General features: G+C 34.6%; 1 long non-coding RNA gene across 2 annotated transcripts; it reads right to left on the minus strand.

Moving 5' to 3' along the window:
* Positions 1 to 20,780: 20,780 nt before the first annotated feature.
* LOC128240603 (uncharacterized) lies at positions 20,781 to 25,233 on the minus strand. Of its 2 annotated transcripts, XR_008262209.1 has the most exons (6): positions 25,142 to 25,233; positions 24,739 to 24,809; positions 24,258 to 24,346; positions 23,745 to 23,820; positions 22,508 to 22,584; positions 22,177 to 22,275 (listed from the first exon to the last, which is right to left on the minus strand). It is a non-coding gene; the product is annotated as an uncharacterized LOC128240603 (long non-coding RNA). The 2 variants fall into 2 exon arrangements; XR_008262210.1 differs by lacking the exons at positions 22,177 to 22,275; positions 22,508 to 22,584 and adding an exon at positions 20,781 to 20,830.
* Between the last annotated feature and the right edge of the window lie 1,176 nt (positions 25,234 to 26,409).

Consider the following 26,409-nt stretch of genomic DNA (forward strand, 5'->3'; position numbering starts at 1 on the left):
ATAGCATTTGAAAAAAAATGTTTTTACAAACACATGCGATTGAAATTATATAAGTTGCTTAAAATGAACACAGCTTTTGATATATGCTGGTAATAGCATGTCAATTTCATATATAACATGATTGTTTATTTACTTCTGAACAAAGTCACCTTTTCATTAAAGTAGATATAATTCATCAATGATTTGTTTGTAGCAAAAACGCTGCTGACTTTAAGAAATTAATAAATCGAAGGGGTTTCCACATCCTAATTTGTATTAATATATTTTTGTTAATATTATTTATTTAGAGTAGGATAACAGAAATGAATCTTTTAACAAACCAGATTTCTGAACGCCGCCGAACAACAAAGCATAAAAAAATAATTTTCCGAAACATCGTTGCAAAGTAGATTTGTGTGTGGAACGTTTTTCAATCTGCCGGTAAGGCGCTTCGGTCCCGACCTGACAATTTATACTGCAGAATGCTAGGGTTTCTACAGCAGCAAGACAACATTACCTTATTTAGACAGATTTAATATGAGTTTTATTGTTCAATTGCAAACAAACTGACACCTAAGGACACATTGACTTTAATATTTGAGTAATTTTTGTTCAATGGATTATCAGTAGGCTGCAACTGTTTTTGCATGTGCTATCAATTAATACCAAGTAGGCCCTTGCAGATCTGTAATAAGCAAATACCAACGAAAGTACGAAGTTAAACACTGCACAGTCTTATCCTTTCAAAATTTCTTTGCAAAGAAAGTGCTTGAACATTTTAATATATCCCTATTGCAGGTCCCATTATTGATTTGCAGACAGTCTCCCGGAGATTGTAATGAAGAATGCAATACAAATACAACTTGTCATTTATTCACTGCTCCTTTTACCAAATATGAAACGTTTTATGTTAGTACAATGCATCTTCAATTTAAGGACGACTTAATTTATAACAAAGCGCTTAACAGGCTGTGACCTGCGCCGGTATTTTTTTCGAAAACACCTTAGCAAACACAGAATAAAACAGAGGGGTAAACACAGCCAAGTAAATATGTTAATCATGCATAAATAATTAACTTATTAATAAAGTAAAATTCTATACTAATATAAATCAAGAACGTAATATAAAAAGGTGTATGTTTCTTACATCAGTATTCTCTTTTATATAAAACACGACTTGATTGAAAGCATTTTGTGTGTCAAGTCTGAACGTTCACATTTCATTGCACTGATAAAATCAAATCAAATCTCTGAACCGGTAATATGCTGTAATTATCAAGTAATATTTCACTGATGTATTGCTATAAAAATATATAATGGAAACCATAGACCAGTTATCGGACCCTTTTCAAAGGCAAAAAAGTAAGGCTGATACCCAAACAATACAGGCAGATCATACATGCTATCATAAGGCACTGATAGTAGTTTTACGAATCACCATAATACATGTTCTTTTCCAACAAAAACTATTAGACCTTTATTAAATATACACTGTTTATATATTTGCAATATCAACGCGTTCAAAACGACTACCGGGTGCATTATTATGAGGGGCGAGATGAAGTGTTGTACCAAGCAACGGAGTAACAGTGGAATTGCTTCCTCTATAATAGGTATACTTATTTAACTCGCTCAGGTCATTTTATAGGGTAACACGAGCAATGCGTCTACTTTATATTTATTTCAGACAATTGTAATATTAAGTCGTTTTTAATCGTTTGATTCAATGCATTTTTGTGTGTGTAGAAACAGCTGCCCGGTATGTTCAGTCGGTAAGAGTACCATGCTATCCGTACAAGGTAACACTATTAATCCAGATAATTGTATTTATAAATACAAATATCGTCTGATATTAAAAAATGACTTTATTTCAATAGCCGCAATTATTTTTCAAATTGACAGATACAATTACTTATTTCTGTTAAGCAATCGAACAAATATCACTTTATCAAAATATTTCACTTGCCGTATAATGAACACGAACTAATTAACTGATTCTATGCATGTTTTGCTTGATTATTTAAGTTCTTTGATTGTTCATAAAATACAACTTTTGCCACTCTTTTATGTTTCCATCCAAACCGTGTTCGTGTATGTCAAATCGTGTGGTTTAAACGAACACAGCATGTACGTATAATGCTGGCCTTATGTTGGATGGGGTACAGTGTTGGTAGGAACCAGCCGCCTGGTTAGATCTGTTGGCAAAGCGCCGCGTGTTTGCCTGCGGACATGGGATATCATAGCAAATATTTACTGTTTTGTCTTGACGACATTGAAATGGTAATGAAAACATCAACATTAAATCCGCGTTCACTCTGCGACCATCCAGTGTGTCCTTTATTTTAAAATAAGTGCTATCATTTTCAAGAGCACTAAGATTGCCTAAAATTCTCGTGTAATATTATATCATGTACAGTTTATTTCAGTACTGAAGTGTATTTCAGTAACAATATATATGCCTTACATTTTATCAATCTGATTGAATCATTTTTTCAATGAGTGCTCTTCTTACCGCAAGCGAATAAGATCTTGCATTTACTTCAGATTAATATTTCAAAATATTGTTTTGGTATAAATCCAGTCAAAACATGAGTACAAGTGTACGCACGCTCCAGATCATTTCGATTTTGTTTCCATTTCAATTATAAAATTCCTTTTTTATAAAACATTTTTTTTAACAAATTCTTATGTATATAATATTGTTATTTCGGTGGTTAATGTTTAATCTATATCAATCAAAAATCATTTGTGCGATTATACTGACGTCGTCAGTTTTATGTTGTCGTCGCTTTTCCGTTGGTATTTTTTATATTCTCATAGTGTTTATCCGGTCAAATTATTCACAACAACGCATTTCTGTCTGTTTAAGACGTTATTCGAATGTATTCGTGTTTTATCATTAAGGTAAACATATTCTTTACATGGAATAAAGAATGACTAATGCTTCAATTATCTATCCAACTGATCCGTACGAGTTGTTATTCTTGCCGATTGGAATTAGGTATGTCAGTGATCTTCGGCAACCGCGTAATTCGATGCCCGACTTGTGCCCTATCATTTTCTTCGCAAATTCAATCGCAAGTGGCCCGTTAGTAAGATACAAGGGTGCCTCAGGATTCAATGCGGACGTTACATGGTACTAGGACGGGAGACGGGCCGGAGCCGTCAGATACACATACGATTTTTGAACATCGCACGGGGCTCGTGAGGTACAGATGAGGTATTGAATCACACACGTATATTGGATTGTAGAACTCTTAAACGATTTGAACAGCCTGAAACTCAGAACAGTCCGTTCCAAAATCATAAAATCCAAATCATACGGCATCCGCCCGAATTCTGTTGGGGCCGTACTTGACCGGTGCAATGTTGTCTTTAATGTGTATGATAGCTTACGGTATTTTAGAATTTTTCTCACATCGGAATCTTTTAACTGGGCACTCCCGATGCGCTTAACGACTAAATAAGAACCCAATGAATCACGCCAGATAGCCTCGGTACCTTCGCTGCCGCCGTGGTATTTTGCAAACTGTCCACGTAACTTATAACATACTAGCAACCAACTAATGGTCTTAGAAGATGTAACTCTTCTCTTAAGTTCAAATGTTACGTCATGACAAAAAAACCATATGGATTATTAAAACTAGACAAAGCATACTGGACCATTCTCTAAACGAATTCTTAATAGTATTCGGAGTTTAGCAATTTTAATTAATTTATTTATAAAATACAAGGTAATTCGCTGATGGGTATTTATAAAGATCATTTTGGACCATATCGCTCCGTGCACAAAAAGCATTCGAAAAAGATGCTTGATTAAAATTCAAAGAAGTTGAATTTTCAATTAAAAGCATCAGTAAGAGTGACCGCACGCTCCAGAATGTTTTGATTATGTTTCTATTTTAATATTTAAATTCCTTTCTTATAATTTAATTATTTAACAAATGTTTATATGTATAATGTTGTTATTTCGGTGGTTTATGTTTAATTTATATAATACAAAAACTCGTTTGTGTCATAATACCGACGTACCCGAACGTTAATAATAATAGTCTGTTTTGTCGTCGCTTTTCAGTAGTTTTGCTCTGCTTTTTTATTTTCTTATAGTGTTGATCCGGCCAATGTATTTACAACAACGCATTTCTGTCCGTTTACGAAGTTATTCGATATAATTCTGGCTATATTATAAAGGCTAAATTAATCTTTACATGGAATAAATATTGACCTATGCTACAATCAGCTATCCACCTGACTCGTGTGAAGCTGGACCCGCGTTATGCCCTATCATTTTTTCGCGAATTCAATCGTGAGGAGTCCGTAAGTAAGATAATATGGTACTGCGTGGTTTCATGCGGCTGCCTCACAGTACTGGGAGGGGTGAGAGCCGTCAGATACACGTTATATCTTTTAACGGACGGGGCTCGCGAGGGATTCCAGATTTATTTAAGATACTTGAATATTTGAAGGGCCCGAATCTCTGAAAGGTCCGTCCCAAAAACGAACGGCATCAGCCCGAATTGTGTTAGGGCCGTTCTGGACGGTGCAATTTTGTCTTTAACGTGCGTAATAGCTTAGTTAGATATCGTCTGCTCATCGGAACTTCAAAACTAAAGCACTTAAATCTCCCGATGCGCCCTAAGGCTAATAAAGAACTCCGTGGTGCCTACCGGGTATCCACAATACTCTTGCTGCGGCCGTGAGAATTTTTCAAATATTCCGCGTTACTGGGCACATACTTGCGAGTAACCCCGAATTTTAGGATATGTAACTGTTCTCATTAGTTTAAATGTAACGTCATTAAAATAAACATACGCTGTCAGAATGCTTTGTTTTCTAAATAAATGGGTTATTAAAAATAAACAATTCACTATGTAACATTCCATTATTACATTCTTAATAGTATCGGATTATTTCAGAGTTTAACAAATTTAATTATTTTTAAAAATAAATAAAAGTTAATTTCGCTGATGGTCCACGGTATCAAAGGTTTACATTGAATCTATAAAGATCCATTTAGACCTTCGTGTCAAATAGCATTTGAAACAAAAATGCTTCTAAAACTCATGCGATTGAAATTCATATAAGTTGTTTAAAATGAACACAGCTTTTGCTATATGTTGGTAATAACATGTCAATTTCATATATTATATGATTGTTTTTTGTGTTTTTTTTTTTCTGAAAGTCACCATTTCATTAAAGTAGATATAATTCATCAATACATTCTTCGTAGTATGAACGCTGCTAACCTTAAGATATCAATAAGTCGAAGGCGTTTCAACATCCTAATATGTATTTATTTATTTTTGCTAATATTATTGTTTCTGTAGCTTTTTGCATAAATATTATTATTTAGAGTAAGATAACACTTATGAATCTTTTAACATACAAAATGTCTGAACGCAACAGAATACCAATGCACAGAAAACAATTTCCCGAAACATCGTTGCAAAGTGAATCGCAGATTGTGTGTGGAGCGTTTTTTAATCAGCCGATAAGGCACCACATCCCCTACCTGCCGATTTATAATGCAGAATGTTAAGGTTTCTAAGACAGCAAACAAGATTACCTTATTAAGATAAAATGTTATGTGAGTTGCAATGTCGAATTGCAAACAAACTGACACTTGAGTATTCATTGATTTTAATATACGGGTATTTCAATTAAATGGATTATTAAACGGCTACAAGTTCTTTCAGGCGCCTTCGATAACTATAAAGAAGGCCCTGGCGGCTCTGTAATAAACAACTACCGAACTATTTTAAATACTGCACTGTCAGCGTTTTGAAAATGGTTTTTAAAATATTAACATGTTCATGTTGTCGACGTTTTATTTGCAATTAATCGCTTTAAGTGATTTATTTAATCCCTATTCCTGCACCTCTTCACACTGCTGAGGATCTCTAGGGGATTTGAATGACAATGCAATACAAACAGAACAAGTCATTAACCTAATGCTTTATTAGGAAAGAGATTTGTGGGGTACGACGAATCTTTAATTGCACGGACGATATAATTTATAACGACGCGAGGAACCACTAAGCAAACACAGGATAAAACTTGGATTAGGCAAACACAGCAGAAAAATAAGAGCTCTTCCGTTCTTGTTCAGTGTATATCTTTAAACTGCTCTAATACTTGTATGACTAATAAAGGACCTTCTTTTTATGAAATAAATGCATACAAACAAAAGCCAACAATAGTAATAAACGTCAAGAACGTAATTGCAAAATACATGACATAATTAAATAATATTTATTTCGAAAAACGCAAACCAATATATATTAATAGCGTAATGCAGGAAATGACGAACGTACCACTGCAATTCAGATCAAATGTCAAAATTACCCACCACTGTAAGGGAAGACGCGCCATTGTAAGGGACGTAACTGATTCTCATGCGCCATTGTAAGGGACGCGACTGATTCTCATACGCCATTGTAAGCAAAATTGCATGACTCTAATGGGCCACTGTTATTTAAATGTCTGCCATTTATTCGCAACTGTACGGGAAACCACATGCCTTTAATGCGCCACTGTTATGTATGTGACTGCCACTCATTCGCCACTGTACGGGAAACCACATGCCTTTCATGTGCCACTGTTATGTATATGACTGACGCTCATGCCACTCATTCGCCACTGTAAGGCAAACCGCATTCCTCTAATGTGCGTATTTTATGTAAGTGACCGCCACGCATGAGCCACTGAAAGGGAAACCACATGCCCCTTATGCGCGGCTGTTATGTAAGTAAGTGATACTTATAATCCACTATAAGGGAAACACATGCCTCTGATGTCTCAGTGTGATGTAAATGACAGGCACTCATGCGCCACTGAAAGGGTAACCACATGCCTCTAATGCGCCGCTTTTATTTAAGTGACTGCCGCTCATGCACCAATATATGGAAACCCACTTGCCTCTTATGCGCCACTGTTATGTAAGTGACTGCCACTCATTAGCCAATTTACGGAAAACCAGTTCCCTCTAATGCGCCACTGTTCTGTAAATGACTGTCACTTATGCTCCATTCAAGGGTAACCTGAAGCCTCTTATGCGCCCATGTTATGTAAGTAACTGACACTCATGCGTCTCTGCTAGGGGACACTGCATTCCTCTAATACACCACTGTTATGTAAGTGACTGTCCCTCATGTTTCATTGCAAGGGGAAACAGCATGCCACTAATACTTCACTTTATTTAAGTGACTGCCACTCATGCCCCACTGTAATGAAAGTGACTGCCACTCATGCGCCCCTGCAAGGGGAACTGCATGCCGTTAATGCACCACTGTTATGAAAGTGACTGCGACTGCAAAGGGAAACTGCATGCCTCTAATACACGACTGTTATGTAAGTTACGGCCACTTAGGCGCCACTGCAAGGGGAAACTGCATGGCTCTAATACACGACTGTTATGTAAGTGACGGCCACTCATGCGTCTCTGCAAGGGGAAACTACATGGCTGTAATACACGACTGTTAAGTAAGTGACTGCCACTCATGCGCACAGCAAGGGGAAACTGCATGGCTCTTATACACGACTGTTATGTAAGTGAAGGCAACTCATGCGCCACTGCAAGGGGAACTTCATTTCTCTAATACACGACTGTTATGTAAGTTACGGCCACTCATGCGCCACTGCAAGGGAAACTGCATGCTTCTAATGCAACACATTTATGAAAGTGACGGCCATTCATGCGCCCCTGAAAGTGATACCATATGCCTCTAATGCGCCGGTGTTATGCAAGTAACAGTCACTCATGCGCCAATAAATGGAAACCAACATGCCTCTAATACGCCGCTGGTATGTTAGTGACTGCCACTTCTTAGCCAATATACTGGAACCCAGTTGCCTCAAATGCGCCACTTTTATATAAGATACAGTCACTTATGCTCCATTTAAGAATAACTTGAAGCCTCTAAAACACCTATGCTTTGTAATTGACTGCCACTCATGCACCTCTGCTAGGGTAAACTGCATGCCTCTAATGCACCACTGTTATGTAGCGACTGTCCCTCATGTTCCACTGCCAGGGGAAACATCATGCCACTAATATATCACTTTATTTAAGTGACTGCCACTCATGCCCCGCTGTTAGGAAACAGACTGCCATTCATGCACCACTGCTAGGGGAAACTGCATGCCTCTAATGCACCACTGTTATGTAGCGACTGTCCCTCATGTTCCACTGCCAGGGGAAACATCATGCCACTAATATATCACTTTATTTAGGAGTGACTGCCACTCATGTCCCGCTGTAAGGAAACAGACTGCCATTCATGCACCACTGCAAGGGGAAACTGCATGCCTCTAACGCACCTCTATTATGAAAGTGACTGCCACTCATGCGCCCCTGCAAGAGGAAACTTCATTCCTCTAATACATCACTGGTATGTAAGTGACACTGCCAATCATGCGCAACTGCAAGGGAAAACTGCATGCCTCTTAAACAACACTGTAATGAAAGTGACTGCTTCTCATGCGCCCCTGCAAGGGGAACTGCATGCCTTTTATGCAATACTGTTAAGTAAGTGACTGCCACCCATGCGCAACTGCAATGGGAAACCGCATGGCTCTAATACACCACTGGTATGTAAGTGACTGTCACTCATGCGCCACTGCAATGGGAAACTGCATGGCTCTAATACACGACAGTTATGTAAGAAGTAACTGCCACTAATGCGCCACTGCAAGGGGAAACTGCATGCATCTAATACATCACAGTTATGTAAGTGACTGCCACTCATGCGTCACTGCTAGGGTAAACTGCATGCCTCTTATACAACACTGTAATGAAAGTGACAGCCACTCATGCGCTCCTGCAAGGGACCTCTTAAGCAATACTGTTATGTAAGTGACTGCCACCCATGCACAACTGCAATGGGAAACTGCATGCCTCTTATACAACACTGTAATGAAAGTGACAGCCACTCATGCGCCCCGGCAAGGGGAAACTGCATGCATCTTATACATCATAGTTATGTAAGTGACTGCCACTCATGCGTCACTAGTATGCAAGTGACTGCCACTTTTGCGCCACTGCAAGGGAGAATGTATGCCTCTAATATATCACTTTATGTAAGTGACAGCCACTCATGCGCCCCTGAAAGTGATTCCATATGATTTAATGCACCACTGCTATGTAAGTGACTGCCACTCATGCGCCATTACAAGGGAAAATTACATGCCTCTAATACGCAAATATGATGTAAGTGACTGCCACTCATGCGCCACTGCAAGGGGAAACTGCATGCCTTTAATGCACCACTATTATGTAAGTGACTGCCACTCATGCGCCCCTGCAAGGGGAAACTGCATGCTCATAATACACCACTGTTTTTTTAAGTGACAGCCTCTAATTCATCCCTGCAAGGGAAACTAAATGCCTGACTCTAGTGCGTCACTGTTATATAAATGACAGTCACTCGTTCGCCATTGCAATGTAAACCGCATGCCTCTAATACATCACTCTATGTCAGTGACTGCCACTCATGCGCCACTGGTATGTAAGTGACAGCCACTCATGCGCGTTTGTCAGGTAAACCGCATGCCTTGAAAGAGTCATTGCTATTTATTAGAAGTATTTATATTTGATTTAAAAAAAATATTGATAGAAGAGTTTTGTTGTAGCCCACTATCTCTTGACGTCAAGAAAGGTGACATTATAATAATGTTATTAATAAGTGAGTTCATATTGGCCCATTTATTTGTTAGAGGTTAGCTGTATTTTGACGTTGCACATACTTATGTCTAAACGTCCTAATTTCGTATATCGTTTGTCAAAACGTCGAATCTTCAACCTTCGTCGTCCATTTAGTCGGAGTAAAAAAAGCACACATTTATCGTAAAATCCACCAACGGGTTAATTACCTTTAATTAAGTTAAAACTTTTCGTATTTCGATTTTATCGAACGTTCCTTATCTGGTAGTAGTTCTCGAGGTCCCTACGAATTCGACATAGCGAATTTTAACTGTATCTGGATACCATTTTTATATTTAGAGCTAAAATGTTTAGAAATTAAACGCTCTCTATATAACAGTTCCATCTTTGTTAAGAAGGCATTTGAATTAGGAAAAAGATTTGGTTTATTGTAAATGATTGCTCTTCAACCTATCATAATAGCATATTGCACATTTGTTAATAGTTGTTGTATTAAATCTAAACAATTTGCTTAGTATCACAGATTTAAACATTTAAATGAACTAAATTACATTAATTTGAAAGTGTTTGTAAAATTGTATGTGAATGACCTATGAAATAATATATTGATTTACACATAAATATACTTTCATAAAATATATATATTTACCAATTTCTTTTGATTTTATTATATTCCTGCTCAGATTATTTCAGGCATTCATACAAATATCCATGTTATAGAACAGATTGCCACGCATAACATACAATTGATCAAAGACGAAAGGTCATTTTATAATTCCGTCAATATCTCGTAATAGAACTATACCAGTTGATGCCATAAATGCGGATCACATACATCAGTGGAGGAATTTGCCGGATTTGGAAGGTGATTAACCTTCAGTGTTTCGCAATCAGGATTATTTTGTCATTTCAATGCCCAATCGCGCGGCAAAGTATTCATTATCCACCTATTTAGCTTTGAATAATATATTATTTTGCTTGATTCAAAGAATAAAGAAGAGCTTTTGACTAACATACAATGTTTAAATATCGGACTAATTTGTAAAAATCACTTTAACGAAAAGTGATAATATAGTGTAAATGCATTGTGTTTTATAAGATGATTTCCGAATGGATTTTCATTAGTTTTTGATCATTGAAAATTGGCGATTTTTTTCAAGCTAACGCGCGCTTTATAAGTACAACGTTGATAAAGCGTTTCTAGTAACCACTAGTTGAACCAAAAATGTTCAGGCCCATTATTCCGATTTTTTGAAAAAAGTAGTCCCCATTTATCATATAAACACGTAAAATATACAAACCACCGGAAAGCATATACTAAAACGAGGGTTATTGTTAGATTGAGTGGTTTAATCAATTTATTTTCATTGAGTGAGCGCAAAATTAGTTTTTTTTTCAGCTGATTTGACGTTTCGATGTGCAAGACTTATGCCTAATCCTGATACCTACTGAAAACTGATTATTTTCAATTGAGATAGGGCACAAAATGGGCCTATAAAATGAAACCTTCGAATATTGTAACGCCTATAAGACCATAGTTACAGTGGTTACACTGGTTTATTGTAAGGCGTGTATGCTGAAAATTGTGTAACAACCGGTTACATCGAAGATTTTCAAAGTTCAACTACAAAAAATTGAGTTTTCAGGTCGACATATAATTAGAGTTATGCAGTTACATTAGTTACAATGCGTTACAGCAAAGTTTCTGAAAAGTTTGAAAAAGTGTTGTTTTTTTCTATCTGAAATAGCGGGTTACGCGGTTACAACTGGTTACATCGATTGCATCGAAAAAATTTCATCAAAAATCGAGTTTTCAGGTCTGTAACTCATTGTAACTAATGTAACTGCATAACTCTGATCATATATCGACCTTAAAAACTCGATTTTTGATGAAAATTTTCGATGTAACCGATGTAACCTGTTGTAACCAATGTAACCGCGTAACCCGCTATTTGGGATAGAAAAAAACACTTTTTCAAACTTTTCAAAAACTGTGCTGTAACTCATTGTTACTAATGTAACTGCATAACTCTGATCATATGTCGAACTGAAAACTCGATATTTTTTGGTTGAACTTTGACTTTGTTTTTATTGTATGTAATATGTTCTATTTATTTGGCTGTAACTCATGTAACTATAGCGTGAGAAGGGTTACAAAATTCGAAGCTCTCATTTTATGGGCCGATTTTGGGCGCTAATTGTTTCAATTGCATTTTGTTTTCTTTTAATATGTAAAATAAAACGAAACATTCTAACATTGAACGTTTCCAACATTCACTGTTAATATATGTTCACCTCAATGGGCGATTACATACCAGTTCATTTTAGTTGAACAGCCTACCGTCTCGTGCAAACATTATAAACCAAATTATCAAAATACATAATACTATCTTCGTAACCAGAGTGTATTGGTGTATTGAAAATGTATTAAACGGTTAAAGTCGTTCTAATGATGTATTTATGGTCTATTGAATGACAATGCACACATCGTAAATAATTATTACGGATTTCAAGAGGTACGCGTTGTGTTTTATGGTTCATTCGCTTTAAACAAAATGATTTAGAAGATTTCTTAAGGGGTCTAATGGCATTGATGTTTTATTGTTGAAATTATTTATGTTAATGTTTGCAGATGACATTTTTGCACAAACAAGTGAAGATATGCAGCTTAACTTAAATATTTTACATGAATATTGTGTGAAATGGAAACTCACAGAAAATAAGGATAAGACAAAAATTGTTATTTTCAGAAAAGGTGGTAGAATACCTGACAATTTACATTTTTATTATGGCAACTCTGAAATTGATATTGTTTCAAAATATTGTTATATTGGGGTAGTCATGACGTCAGGTGGCTCATGGGTAGAATGTCAAGAAAACTCTATCGTGTCAAGCTCAAAAAGCTGTTAACAAGCTTAAAAGATAATTGTTTAAATTCACGAACATATCTGTTGATCATGTTCTTGATTTATTTAATAAGTTGGTTAAACCTAAACGACTGACTAGTTGGTGTGAGAAATACAACAAAGTAACGGATGCACAGTTCGGTTTCCGTAAGGGTTTTTCAACAACTGACGCCATATTCTGTTTATAATCCTTAATTGATACGAAGCTAAATAACGGATTTCGTCTGTATTGCGCATGCGTGGACATGAAGAAATGTTTTGACAGCGTGAACAGAAATACTCCGTGGTTAAAGATGTCTAAAATAGGAATAAATAGTAAGATGCTTAGAACTGTGAGATCTATGTATGCTTTTGTTAGATCTAAAGTTAAACATTGCAATCAATATTCAGATTTTATCGAAATATCGGTTGGTTTAAAGCAAGGTGATATTTGTTCTCCTCTTTTCTGGTCCATCTTTATAGAAGACATGGAACTATATTTACAGTCAAACATTTATAGTGGAATTACAATTGAGGAAATCAGTCTTATTTTAATGTTGTATGCTGACGATATGGTGATTTTAGCCGAAACAGTAGAAGACATGCAGCGCAGCTTGGACAATCTTAAGGCATACTGTGATAGATGGGGACTAAGAGTAAATGTTGATAAAACAAATATTATTGTGTTTAGACGTCGCGGTCGTCTACGAAATGATGAACACTGGATGTATGGTGTCACTTCTCTAGAGATTGTAGACAACGTTAATTATTTAGGAACGATTTTTAACTGTTATGGGTGATTCAATTTAAATGTACATCTATTGTGTGGAAAGGCCTCAAACGCATTAAACATGCTGTTGTTCAATTTAAAAGAGTTTAGTTTTACAGCGAAGACAAAATACCAATTGTTTGATGCGTTGTTGTGTCTATACTCAACTATTCATCAAAAGTTTGGGGATTTACAAAATCCAAAGAAATTGAGCGTATACATTTGCGTTTCTGTAAACAAATTTTAGGTGTTAAATTGTCTGCAAATAATGCTGCTATCTATGTTGAACTTGGAAGACGCCCGCTATTCATAAATAGATATTATAGAATAATAAAGTACTTGTTTAAGTTGCTGTGTTCAGAGAATTGCATAATGAAAACATTATATGTATGTTCCTTGAATGATTTACTGAATAACAAAAATAACTTGTTGTCAAATGTGAAAAAAACTTGTTGTATATATATATGGTTTTGGTGAATTGTGGGAACAGCCATATTTAGTTGATAAAGATATATTTTTACTAAGCTTTAAACAAAGATTATATGATTGTTATATGCAAAACTGGAGAGATGATATAATGAAAAAATCAGTATTAAATGTGTATAAGGAAATTAAGGTTAGCTTTGAATAAGAAATTTATCTTAATAGTAATATTCCCCACTATTTGTTACAATTATTTACACAAATGAGAATATCATGTCACAGTCTAAGAATCGAAACTAGACGATATGGAAGAAATCGCATTGACAGAAATCAAAGATACTCTGAACTATGTGATAATGTGGACATAGAAGATGAGTTTCACTTCTTTTGCATTTGTAATAAATATAAAGTTATACGCAAGCGATGTTTGCCCATATATTATATTGAAAGACCTAACAATGATGTGTTGTTCTTGTTTCGTTGATATTGCTTTTTTGTATCATGTATGTTTCATAAAAATAAGACTTAAAACTATGATATATGCTCATAAATTGAATATTTGTTATCATTGATACAAGTATAATAGTTCCTTTGATAATATGTTTTGATACATGTTCTCCTTAGTAATAGTATATATTTGATATGTTTGTAATGTATTCTAAATGAAATACTAAATGGTATATTGACTATTGTATATATGTATGATCATGTTGATGGATGATGAACTGTATGTTTAAATCCAAATAAACTCTTCTTCTTCTTCTTCTTCTTCTTCTTCTTCTTCTTCTTCTTCTTCTTCTTCTTCTTCTTCTTCTTCTTCCTATATTGTTCTATAGTTGCGAAGTTTGGGGTTATTCGCAGGCCAGTGCTTTTGAACGAATTCATACAATGTTTTGTAAAAGCCTGATGTGCATTAAAATTACGCTGCAAAATGACTTTTTATATGGAGAGATAGTTAGAACTGATATGTACTCGCATCGACTTACTTCTATAGTTAAATACTGGCTTTAGATATTACAATGTGCAGATAGAAAATATACGAGAGTTATGTACAACCCGATATCGGCGGTGAGTGCGTTTAGTCCCACGAGGATATTGTTTGAAAATGACGAATGTGAAAATTGAGAATGAAAATTGAGAATGAAAATTGAGAATGAAAATTTACAATGAAAATTGAAAATGAAAAATGAAAATGAAAATTGAAAATCATCAGAGAAAAAAATGAGCGTCTTGGTATCAGATACAAAAACAAAGTAATTTATTTCAAGTTTTTATTTTTTATTTTGTGAAACAAGATAATTGTCACAATCAATCGAAAACTTTCTTCAACCACGTCAGGGTTAGCCGGCCAAGATTGCAAGATTTTCAAATCGGTGGAAGAAACATGACAAACAATAGTTTCTCATTCGCACTTTTGGTGGCGTTTCATCAGCCTTACAATCATTACAGTACCACACATATCGAAAACAGTTTTGGCAGTAGCCAGCTGGAGGGAAAATGTTCAAAAGATCATGTCGTTGACAAGGTTCTAACGTAAAGACTCCAGCACAACACAATTGGCATTCCCAACAGAATGTTTTGAAATAATCATTGTACTGTAGTCCAGCAAACCCAACGATGTCAGTATATCGTTTTGCCATAGTAAGTGAAGTGTGAATAGTACAGTTACTGCTGTATGTTTAAATAGTTTGAAGCGCTCTAAAAAGCGTATACATTATTTCTGGAACTTGCATTCGTCAACTTTGCTAACCAAGTGAACATTCCAGTTTGAAGCATTTCAAAAGACGAAAGTCTTCATGATGTTTAAATTTTGTTTCACTCAATCGTTGCATAACTATTGAAAATTTCTCATATACAACTAATGCTTCTAATTTCAGTTTAGGTTTTATTCAAAATGTAAGCAGATAACAAAGTACAAACATGCATAGTATTCATAACTTTGCAAACATATCAATATACATAATCGGAAAATGGTAACTCTGAGCCAGAAACCTATTTTCCTAGTGTCATACACTACGCAAAATCAGCACCCATTAGAGGCCTTCCAGGCGACCTTCTACAATTTGTTACACCTATAATGTAGAGTGCTGGACTACTCGGGTGTAACAAACGGGGTATTGCTGACTCGTTGTAGGTACAACGCCGAACAAGTGATGTCTAATACAAGAAGGCCTGTACTGGGGCAAGAATCGAGTGCCTCAGCCGCATTGTCCGATCAAAGAAGGGATTTCTGCGATCAACTTCAAGTACCTCAACCACAAGCTAGGCTCGAAAACTCGTAGACTTATTTCTCTTTTGATCTAAGAGAAGGCTACAGAGTTCACTTTCAAACACACCTCTTAAGCACAAAGAGGCATATTTGCTCGCTTTACTTGCAGGCAGGAAATGCTAACTTTAATCTCAGAAAGCATTTCCTTTTATGTATCGCAACTTATGAGCAAAGAAGCAATTGAATTTTGAATTTTGAAAAAAACTGAGGCAACGCTAAAGGCAGTTACTCGACAGGGCACACTTAGGAATAAGCATACGATTGCTTGTGTTTTCCTCTCTCTTTGTAAAGACTGTGTGGAGTGTCGGACCACAGCGATACATCGAGGTTGCCACTCCCTATTTTTCATTGCCTGTAGCGCGACATGATGACCATGAGCGGTTCCTAGTATTGGTACTGTACATCACCTTACACCAATACTAAGCTGGTCTAACGACACCTCCATACTCATGGTAGCCTCTCAAATTTTACTTTTGCCAAAATGTTTTTGCGAAGTTGACAAAATCATTGCATTGCATCCAAGACCGTAGCATATTGAGCAATGAGAAACAAATCTCGTCGAAGCTATTCTTCTATGCTCATGCTACCAGACGCAAATAACAAATCACTTGCCAAAATCGCTTTTGAATTGTATATGATCTAATGGTTATCACAGAGAATGATCGTATTCGTCAGGCGATGTCAAAGTGATCGACAACATGAGCTGGCCAGACTCAAGAGCGAAAAACTATGAGGTATCGCGACATACGGTTCTCATGTTCAAACCAGAAGGTCAAAAAAAACTCTCAGATATTTTCTCTGTATCTCTGATGCACCAAGTTCATAGTGCGAGGAGAAATCTGAGAAGTTCAAACCCACTTTGGGCTCCCAGCAGACTAACAGCACTTCTGAGCTAAGAGCTTGCTACTGGAATGACGAATATTGAAAAATGTGGAGCTTATATACCCGATGGCCAAAATTAATGCGCATCGCATTATAATTGTGCATAAATGGTTAGGACTATTTTTTTTACCGTTTTTATTTATACGCTCATATGAAATAGTTCCAGAATTATCACTTGATTACGCATTATTATTGTACAAATGGCTCGAGATTTTGAAATCTGTGAATGAAGTAGTTTTTCTATGAAGATTATGTGAAATCAGTTTCAGCAAAATATCATTTTTTTCAAGTTTCATGGACTTGGTGGAATTTGTGCATATGGCTTATGATTGTGAGATCTGTGAGATTTGCTGCAAATGTAGATTTGTTGAATTTGATCATTATGAAGATTTTATTTTTTTCATGAAATCTTGTGTGAACGCCAGTTTCAGTAAAATATCAATTTTTCATGTTTCATGGACTTGGTGTTTTTTTGTGCATATAGCTTATGATTGTGAGATTTGTAATTTTTTGAGAGATTTGCATGAGCCTATTATTTTTTCAACATTATGAAGATTTTATTTTTTTCATGAAATCTTGTGTGAAAGCCAGTTTCAGTAAAATATCAATTTTTCATGTTTCATGAACTTGGTGTTTTTTGTGCATATAGCTTATGATTGTGAGATCTGAGAGATTTGCTGCAAATGTTGATTTGTTGAATTTGAACATCATGAAAAGTTTATTTTTTTCATGAAATCTTGTGTGAACGCCAGTCTCAGAAAGATATCATTTTTTTCAAGTTTCATGGACTTGATGCTGCATTTTTGTGCATATTGCTTATGATTGTGAAAATTGTAACTTTTTTGAGATTTGCATGTGCCTATAATTGTTTGAAAGATTTGCATGAGCCTATAATTTTTTGAATAAATGAAGCCTATAATTTTTTTTGAAATCTTGTGTGAACGCCAGTTTCAAAAAGATACCAATTTTTCATGTTTCATGGACTTGGTGTTTTTTTGTGCATATAGCTTATGATTGTGAGATCTGTGAGATTTGCTGCAAATGTCGATTTGTTGAATTTGATCATTATGAAGATTTTATTTTTTCATGAAATCTTGTGTGAACGCCAGTTTCAGTAAAATATCAATTTTTCATGTTTCATGGACTTGGTGTTTTTTGTGCATATAGCTTATGATTGTGAGATTTGTAATTTTTTGAGAGGTTTGCATGAGCCTATATTTTTTCAACATTATGAAGATTTGATTTTTTTCATGAAAATCTTGTGTGAACGCCAGTTTCAATAAAATACCAATTTTTTCATGTTTCATGGACTTGATGCTGCATTTTTTTTGTGCATATGGCTTATGATTGTGAAATTTGTAATTTTTTGAGAGATTTGCATGAGCCTATAATTTTTTCAACATTATAAAGATTTGATTTTTTTCATGAAATCTTGTGTGAACGCCAGTCTCAGAAAGATATCAATTTTTCATGTTTCATGGACTTGATGCTGCATTTTTGTGCATATGGCTTATGATTGTGAAATTTGTAATTTTTGAGAGATTTGCAAGAGCCTATAATTTTTTGAGAGATTTGCATGAGCCTATAATTTTTTGAAAGATTTGCATGAGCCTATAATTTTTTGAATAAATGAAGCCTATAATTTTTTTTTGAAATCTTGAGATCACGCATTTAATTTCAACAATATGAAGATTTTAATTTTTTCTCATGAAAACTGGTGTGAACGCTAGTTTCAGAGCACAAATGTTGAAGGTTTTGAAATCTGAGTGTTTGAGTGAGTTTTATGAAGCCTATAATTTTTGAAGAATGTAGCCTATAGTTCGATTTTGAAAATCTAGAAATCCAACGTTAATTTCTAGATTTTCAAAATATTCGAATGTTCAGATCATAAAATTGTCATTCAGAGTTCTTGTGATGTATGATTGTTGATATCATGAAGATTTTAACTTTTTCGTGAAATCTTGTGTGAACGCCAGTGTCAGTAAATTATCAATTTTTCAGGTTTCATGGACGTGGGTCCACATTATTGAAATTTGTTATTTTTTTGAAGGAGTTGCATGAGCCTATAATTTTGAATAAATGGAGCCTATAATTTTTTTTATGAAATCTTGAGATACCTCGTTAATTTCTAGATTATGAACATTATGAAGATTTGATTTTTTTTTCATGAAGTATTGTGTGAAATAAAGCCTATAGTTCGTTTTTTGAAATCTTGAGAACTCTCGTCAACTTTTAGATTTTCACAATTTTTCACAATTTTCGATGCATATTTTTTGTTGAGAGCATGAAATTACAATTCAGAGTTGCATTATTTTTGTACATATGGCTAATGATTGTGATATCTCAATTGTTTGAAAATAAAAAAGAAGCTTTTTCATACAATCTCATGTTTGATTTTTTTAAATTTCAACACAGCAGAATTTGTGAATTTGCTGTTCATGTTTTGCATTATTTTTGTACATCTGAGTATTTTTTTTTGAAAAATGAAAAAATGCTGCTGACAAAATGTTGAATGTTTGTGTGATATGTGTATTTCGAGCCATTTTTTGAAGTATAACGCCAGTGGCTGTTATCTTCAAACATTAAAAGGGAAACCTAATTTTCATCGTAACCCTATTATGTGGTCCTAACCTAGTTTTATTTGTTCACAAATTTGAAAATAAAGGCAACGCCAAAGTTACTCGACAAGGCACACTTAGGAAGAAGCATCCGATTGCCTATATTTCCCCTCTCATTGTAAAGACTGTGTGGAGTGTCGGACCACGGCAATACAAAGAGGTTGCCACTCCCTATTTTTCATTGCCTGTAGCGTGACATGGTGAACATGAGCGGTTCCTAGTATTGGCACTGTACACCACCTTACACCAATACTAAGCTGGTCTAACGACACCTCCATACTCATGCTAGCCTTTAAATTACTTTTGCCAAATCATTTTGCAGAACGAAAACATTGCCACATATCAATGTTCGGTCGTTCAAGAGGAATGTTTGTGATGAATGAAGTTTTGCACTTCGAAACCAAACTAAGAATGCAATGAGCCTAGTACATTTCACTTGTATTTCACAACGCATCTACATTCTAACATTTTTTTAAAAAGTGCTTATCTTGCAATATTGATTTCAATTTTCATTCAAGCTGAACTTTATAGACATTGACAAAACAACAGGCTTGCATCTTAAACCGCCGCATAAAGGACAGTGAGAAACGAATCTCGTCGACCCATGCTGGCACGAGCAAACAAACCATTTTGTCAACAGCATTTCACAAAAATGAAACATTTTAAAATGCAGTGCAAATTTTGCTCTTGTGCACACTATCAAAATGTTTACCATTTTACCAAGTTATGTTCCAACCAATATCGTAATCAATATGACAAGACCAAAGCTTAATAAATTTATGAATTACAAGCAGCATTACTGCTAAAATTTTGTTCAATCACAAATGTTCCTCGGTTTCAGCCGTGACCAAGTCTGGCTGTTTCTCATAAAAAAAATATAGTGAAAAACCGTTTGACTGTGGTTTCAATGAAAAAATCGACAGACCAAAATGTAACCAATTTTATGAAAAAAATGTGTTATCTTTCGTGAACAATACTTTGGATGGCCAAAAAAAATAACAACAGTACTCACAATAGCAAACAAGATCCGCGTTACTGGGGTTAGCAAGACAGCACAAACATTAAAAGCAAACAGATAAATCAGTATTTCTCCATTTGATTTTTATTTTTTGAAATGATTTACTGTATGTTAAATTTTCAATGTTCATGTAAAACACGAAAAACAAGTGTTGGAGAATTACTGATGAAACAAAGCAACGGTACAAAGCACATATAATACAAACAATATTTTAAAACGAATAAGTGTGGATAGGTAACTTTTTTCAAATAAACAATGACATTTCAAATAGATCGACGAATTCTGCCTGCTGTCTTCTGTCGGATCCCCTGTGTATGGCATCTCATCTGAAAAAATGAAATGAAACGTGTAAAAGACGAAACATTCTTACATACAATAGCACATTAATGTTTACTCTGGTAAATTTTGGTTTCATTTATAACATTGGATTTTTACAAAAATGATAAATGCTTAATTTCAAAACATATTAACCATTCTCTCAGTTTTGATTTACAAATGACAGAGCAGTACACTAACAACGTGCTTAAAATTATGATTTTTTTGACAACTTTTCAATTTTTTCAAAATTTTTGACTTTGGATTTTCACCATAGCGCATTCGCTTTTTAGCTATATACCTACCAAAGCGCATTTGCGTTTAAGCGATGTAGTTTTTTCACGCTGAGTACCCCCCTTATGAAACTTTTTTTTACATTGAATTTAGAACGATTTATTTGAATCTCAAAATTAAGCACACAAAGTGACGATGTACAAGTATTTTGGGGTGACGAGCTTTTTGGTTACCTCGCCCGACCAAACAAAAACACTTTTAGTATATATATAAGTCTTTTAGTTTGGCCGGGCGAGGTAACCAAAAAGCTCGTCACCCTAAATTATTTGTACATCGTCACCTGGTTTGCTTAAATTTGTGAGTCGATTATAAAGAGAGTAAAATGTATGATAAGATGCTTAGCATCTTCAAATAATTTGACATTCATCTTTTGGTTTGACAAATAAAATGAGTAAAATTTATGATAAACTGTTTAGCATCTGTAAATAATTTGACATTCATCTTTTGGTTTGACAAATAATAGAGTGAAATGTATGAGAAATGCTCAGTGTCATGAATCGATTTGACACTTAGCATTTGGTTTGACAAATAATAAAGTGAAATGTTTGATAAACTGCTTAGCATCTGTAAATAATTTGACGTTCATCTTTTGGTTTGACAAATAATAGAGTGAAATGTTTGATAAATGCTCAGTGTCATGAATCGATTTGACACTTAGCATTTGGTTTGACAACTGAAAGAATTATTTATGTGCGATTGTGTACTAGAAGAATTTGCATTGTATGACTATTTCTAAATGTCATGAACAAATAATGTCACATGGTTTGACAAAAAAGTAGATTGAAATACCATTCATTTGTGAAATGCAGATCGAATGCATTATTTTTGTGCATATTTAATATGTAACGCATACTTAATATCATTACAAAACTTGAAACCTACAGCAATTTATGATCTGTACAATGGAGAGACTTAACCGCAAAATTAAAAGAATTGCCATTCTTGAGGCTAGACTTGCTGTACTCAAAACAGAGTTACAGTCAGAACTGGAGCAGCTGAACAACTCCAATGACATGACAATGAACTATGGTTCAAAAACATTATCACCTGTACAAACTGAGGTTGAAGACTAGGGTGACTGCGTAAGGACTTCAGAAATCATCAGCGAGGAGGACTGGGAATCTGAAGCAAACAGGCAGCCCTTCACTCTTGGTGGGACATTCTGCAAAACGAGAAAATCTACAAACTGGGAAAACAGATGCCCTGTTTGTTTCTCAAAAAACTGTGGACATAAAGTGAACAGATGTTTGTTCAGAGAAGCCGCAACTCAGTGATTTATATTCTACATTATTGTTGTATGTACCATATAATACTGGATGAACAAGTTAAAAAACTTTTTATCATATACTACTGGATGAACAAGTTAAAAAATAAATAAGCACTTTGTATTTTACCTCGTGTTGTTTTACTTCAATGTCCCGAAACCATTTAAACGAACAACTTCCACTGAGGTCAGACCAGCCATACAGAGCTGAAAAAACAAAACATTTCTGTTGAAAAATGAAAACATCAATGAGTGAGTAAAATAAGAACAATACTTTTTCAATTTGTTTGCCACCAAAAACATGAATCTTAAATGATCTTGTTTTCCCTGCCAGATGATATACAATAAAATTTAACAATATAAGCTTCAACTCACTAATTTTCATTTACTAAATATGAACACTGGCTAATTAACTTCTATTAAGTCTTTGACCACCAAAGAATATTTGCAGTGAGTTGTAAATGCTTAGTCTCAAAACATATAAACCATTCTTTCAGTTTTCATTTACAAATGATAGAGCAGAACACTAACAATGTGCTTAAAATTATGATTTATTTGACAACTTTTCAATTTTTTCAAAATTTTTGACTTTTGATTTTCACCATAGCGCATTCGTTTTTTAGCTATATACCTACCAAAGCGCATTTGCGTTTAAGCGATGTAGTTTTTTCACGCTGAGTACCCCCCTTATGAAACTTTTTTTTACATTGAATTTAGAACGATTTAGTTGACTCACAAAATTAAGCACACAAAGTGACGATGTACAAGTATTTTGGGGTGACGAGCTGTTTGGTTACCTCGCCCGACCAAACAAAAACACTTTTAGTATATATATAAGTCTTTTAGTTTGGCCGGGCGAGGTAACCAAAAAGCTCGTCACCCTAAATTATTTGTACATCGTCACCTGGTTTGCTTAAATTTGTGAGTCGATTTGTCATAAAGAGAGTAAAATGTATAATAAGATGCTTAGCATCTTCAAATAATTTGACATTCATCTTTTGGTTTGACAAATAAAATGAGTAAAATTTATGATAAACTGCTAAGCATGTGTAAATAATTTGACATTCATCTTTTGGTTTGACAAATAATATAGTGAAATGTATGACACATGCTAAATATCATGAATGGATTTGACACTTAGCATTTGGTTTGACAACTGAAAGAGTGAAATGTATGACAAATGCTAAATGTCATGAATCTGACACATAGCTGTAATTTTGCTACCATTAAGTGAAATAAGTACAAAGAGCAAAATCAAATCATGTTGGTTCAGTGTTTCAGTATATTAAAGTACCAGATTGAGTTAACTTTACTGTTCATTGTAACTTTGAAATTTGTTTCTGATGAAATTTGGTGAAATTACTTACTTGTTATTGACAGAGCAGAACACACTGCATATTGGGTGAGCTTCAGGTTATATAGGCTAGGTTACTCCTCACAACTCTGAAACAAAACATTTTATTAACAAAACTGCACATATTGCTTGTTAGTTTTTTACTTTTTTTCATTCCATTAAAAGCATGGCTAAGTGCACATTTCATCCACATCAACAATGTTGAAATAATCCTGAAAACAAAATACTTCCTACATACAAACAGAAACAGAAAAACTGTTCACATGCAGAAGGTATTATGTTCCCAACATTTCTTATCATTCACAACAGGAACAAAATTATGCATTTATGGCATTGGTAGATATCAAACACAAACTGACAATTTATCTAATAGCAGTTCAATGTAATAAATCAAACACAGTGTCTGTTATTAGATAAATTATCAGTCTATAAAAATTATTCCAAGCATATTTCCAAACAGACTAAGCACTGAGATTATGATATGACAGTTCAATTCATGGAATTAATTTTCAGCGATTTTACTTACTTGTAAATGTACTTTCTTGGGTACTGCCTTCAACCATTTTGATCACCAGCTTTCTGACACACAGGACGACTGCATCTGAACTGCCGTCTCTGGTTTAAAAAAAAATAATTTTCAACATATTTTTCAAACAAACAAATAGAAGAAAATATTTATCAATCTTGCATGATTTGCCATTTCGTATTTCTGCCAGTTTGGTCCCTAAACAAAGTTAAAATCATTCAAAATATGACATAAACAAGACAAGAGATATGAATTAACACTGCTTACTATGTTTTTCAACATATCTAGCCGAGAATTAAAGTTTCTAAAATCGGCTTCGAGAATGTTCGAAACATTCTAAAACGAGCTGGGAGCAATTTCTTTTGACAGAAGTTTTTATGGAATTCAATAGATACATCGACAAAACTTGCTGGTAATATGATACATCATATATTTAGACACAATTTCTCATAAAACTTTTAAACATGCATGTCATACTTACCGCAGGAAAGCTGGAAATACGACCTTCACAATTTATTTTTCAAGATGGCCGACCAGCGCACAGCGAGAACTCTGCAATATGACGTCATACATACACGTCATATCATTCCATGAATTGCATTATTTATTTATTTTTTAAACTTTTATGAAAATAAAGAAAATACACTCATTAAAAATAATTTAAAATTATCTTAATTATGTATTATGTATCGTTTTATGAAATTAAACATTAGGAAAAAAAAAGTTTGTTCATTTTCAGAAAAACGAAATCGAAAGTAGAAATATTTTCTGAAATTGGAAATGTTTAAAACCTCGTAAAATCATTTATATCTCTTGTATATGCATAAACCTGGCTTGATTCAATCGCGAACACATTATAGAAACTATAACTACCAAGGTCGTACCTTCAAACACAGAAAATATCCCAAATTTTACACACAAAGAGTATTGTTTACATGGTTCAACCGTATCCAAGTGAATACGACAGACAAAACTTTCCCTTATAATAATCAGCTCAGTATAGCTTGTACCGAAAATCGTAACATTAGTCTGTGATTGTTTTACTTTATTTCATGTTTTATTTTGCTTAAGTATCGTACTTTGTAGCATTTTACAATACTTTCTGTGTACCTTTGAGGAGTTATGCATAGCGATTTGCACATATATATGACTATATGACCATTACTCGTTTGATAACTATGAGCAAGCATAGTTGTTCTTAAAGCTTAAGTGATTCCAACTAGATTACTATAGATAAACACAATAAAACACGAACAGTTCATACATTATATTTTGTTACTATTCATTGTCTGTTCATCACTCAATTCATTGTTAAAACTGTTTTGGCACAAATTGCCTCCCACGCCTGGCGAAGAACTGGCGAAGTGCTTCGTGATTCTCATTTTTCTCTAAGTCTCTGCTACTGAGCTTTTCAACAACTTTGTAAGTTTTGTCAACACTCAACGAGTCTTCTTGCACCAAACACACCAAACAGGGATACAGTTCAGGGCACTGATGGCTTTCGGCTTTCTGTTCTGTTTTCTCAGCATCCCCTTTTTTGAAACAAATCAAACACGGATATAGTTTCGGACACGTGTGGATTTCAATTGCCATATTGATGTTTGCATTCAATTGCACACTGTCCATATTTTTCTGTTTTGCATCAGACCTTCTGAGCAACTTCTTCAAACACGTTTTGATGGTTTTCTTGAATCCCATAATTTGTATATACTAGATCAGTAGGTTTTGACAAGTATGACATGAGAAGAAAAGATAAGTTTTATATATGAACTATATTCGTTCCACTCATTGCATTATTTTAAGCCATGGACCATGCAATCTACAATGCTAGGTACAGTGCTTGCTACTATGTCACTATGCTTCTATTTTTCAATCGAGATAAAACAAACAATCAAATTGCATTTCAACGCATTTATTCAAAGTTAAAACATCAAAACAATTGTTTGAACCTTTTCATTCGGAAAGCACTTAATGAAGTATCATCATGTTTGAGCGGATTGAAAATTATGTCAATTCTTGTTTTCGCTCACAAAAATACTTGGTTCAATTTCGTCAATTTTTACTTCCTCGTCTACGGTCTCAATGTCTTCAAAATTATCACTATCATAACAGTAACCGTCACAAACGCAGCAATTTCTCATATAACAAGCTG

This window comes from Mya arenaria, chromosome 7 (genome assembly GCF_026914265.1).
Source record: "Mya arenaria isolate MELC-2E11 chromosome 7, ASM2691426v1".
NCBI classification, from domain to species: Eukaryota; Metazoa; Mollusca; class Bivalvia; order Myida; family Myidae; genus Mya; species Mya arenaria.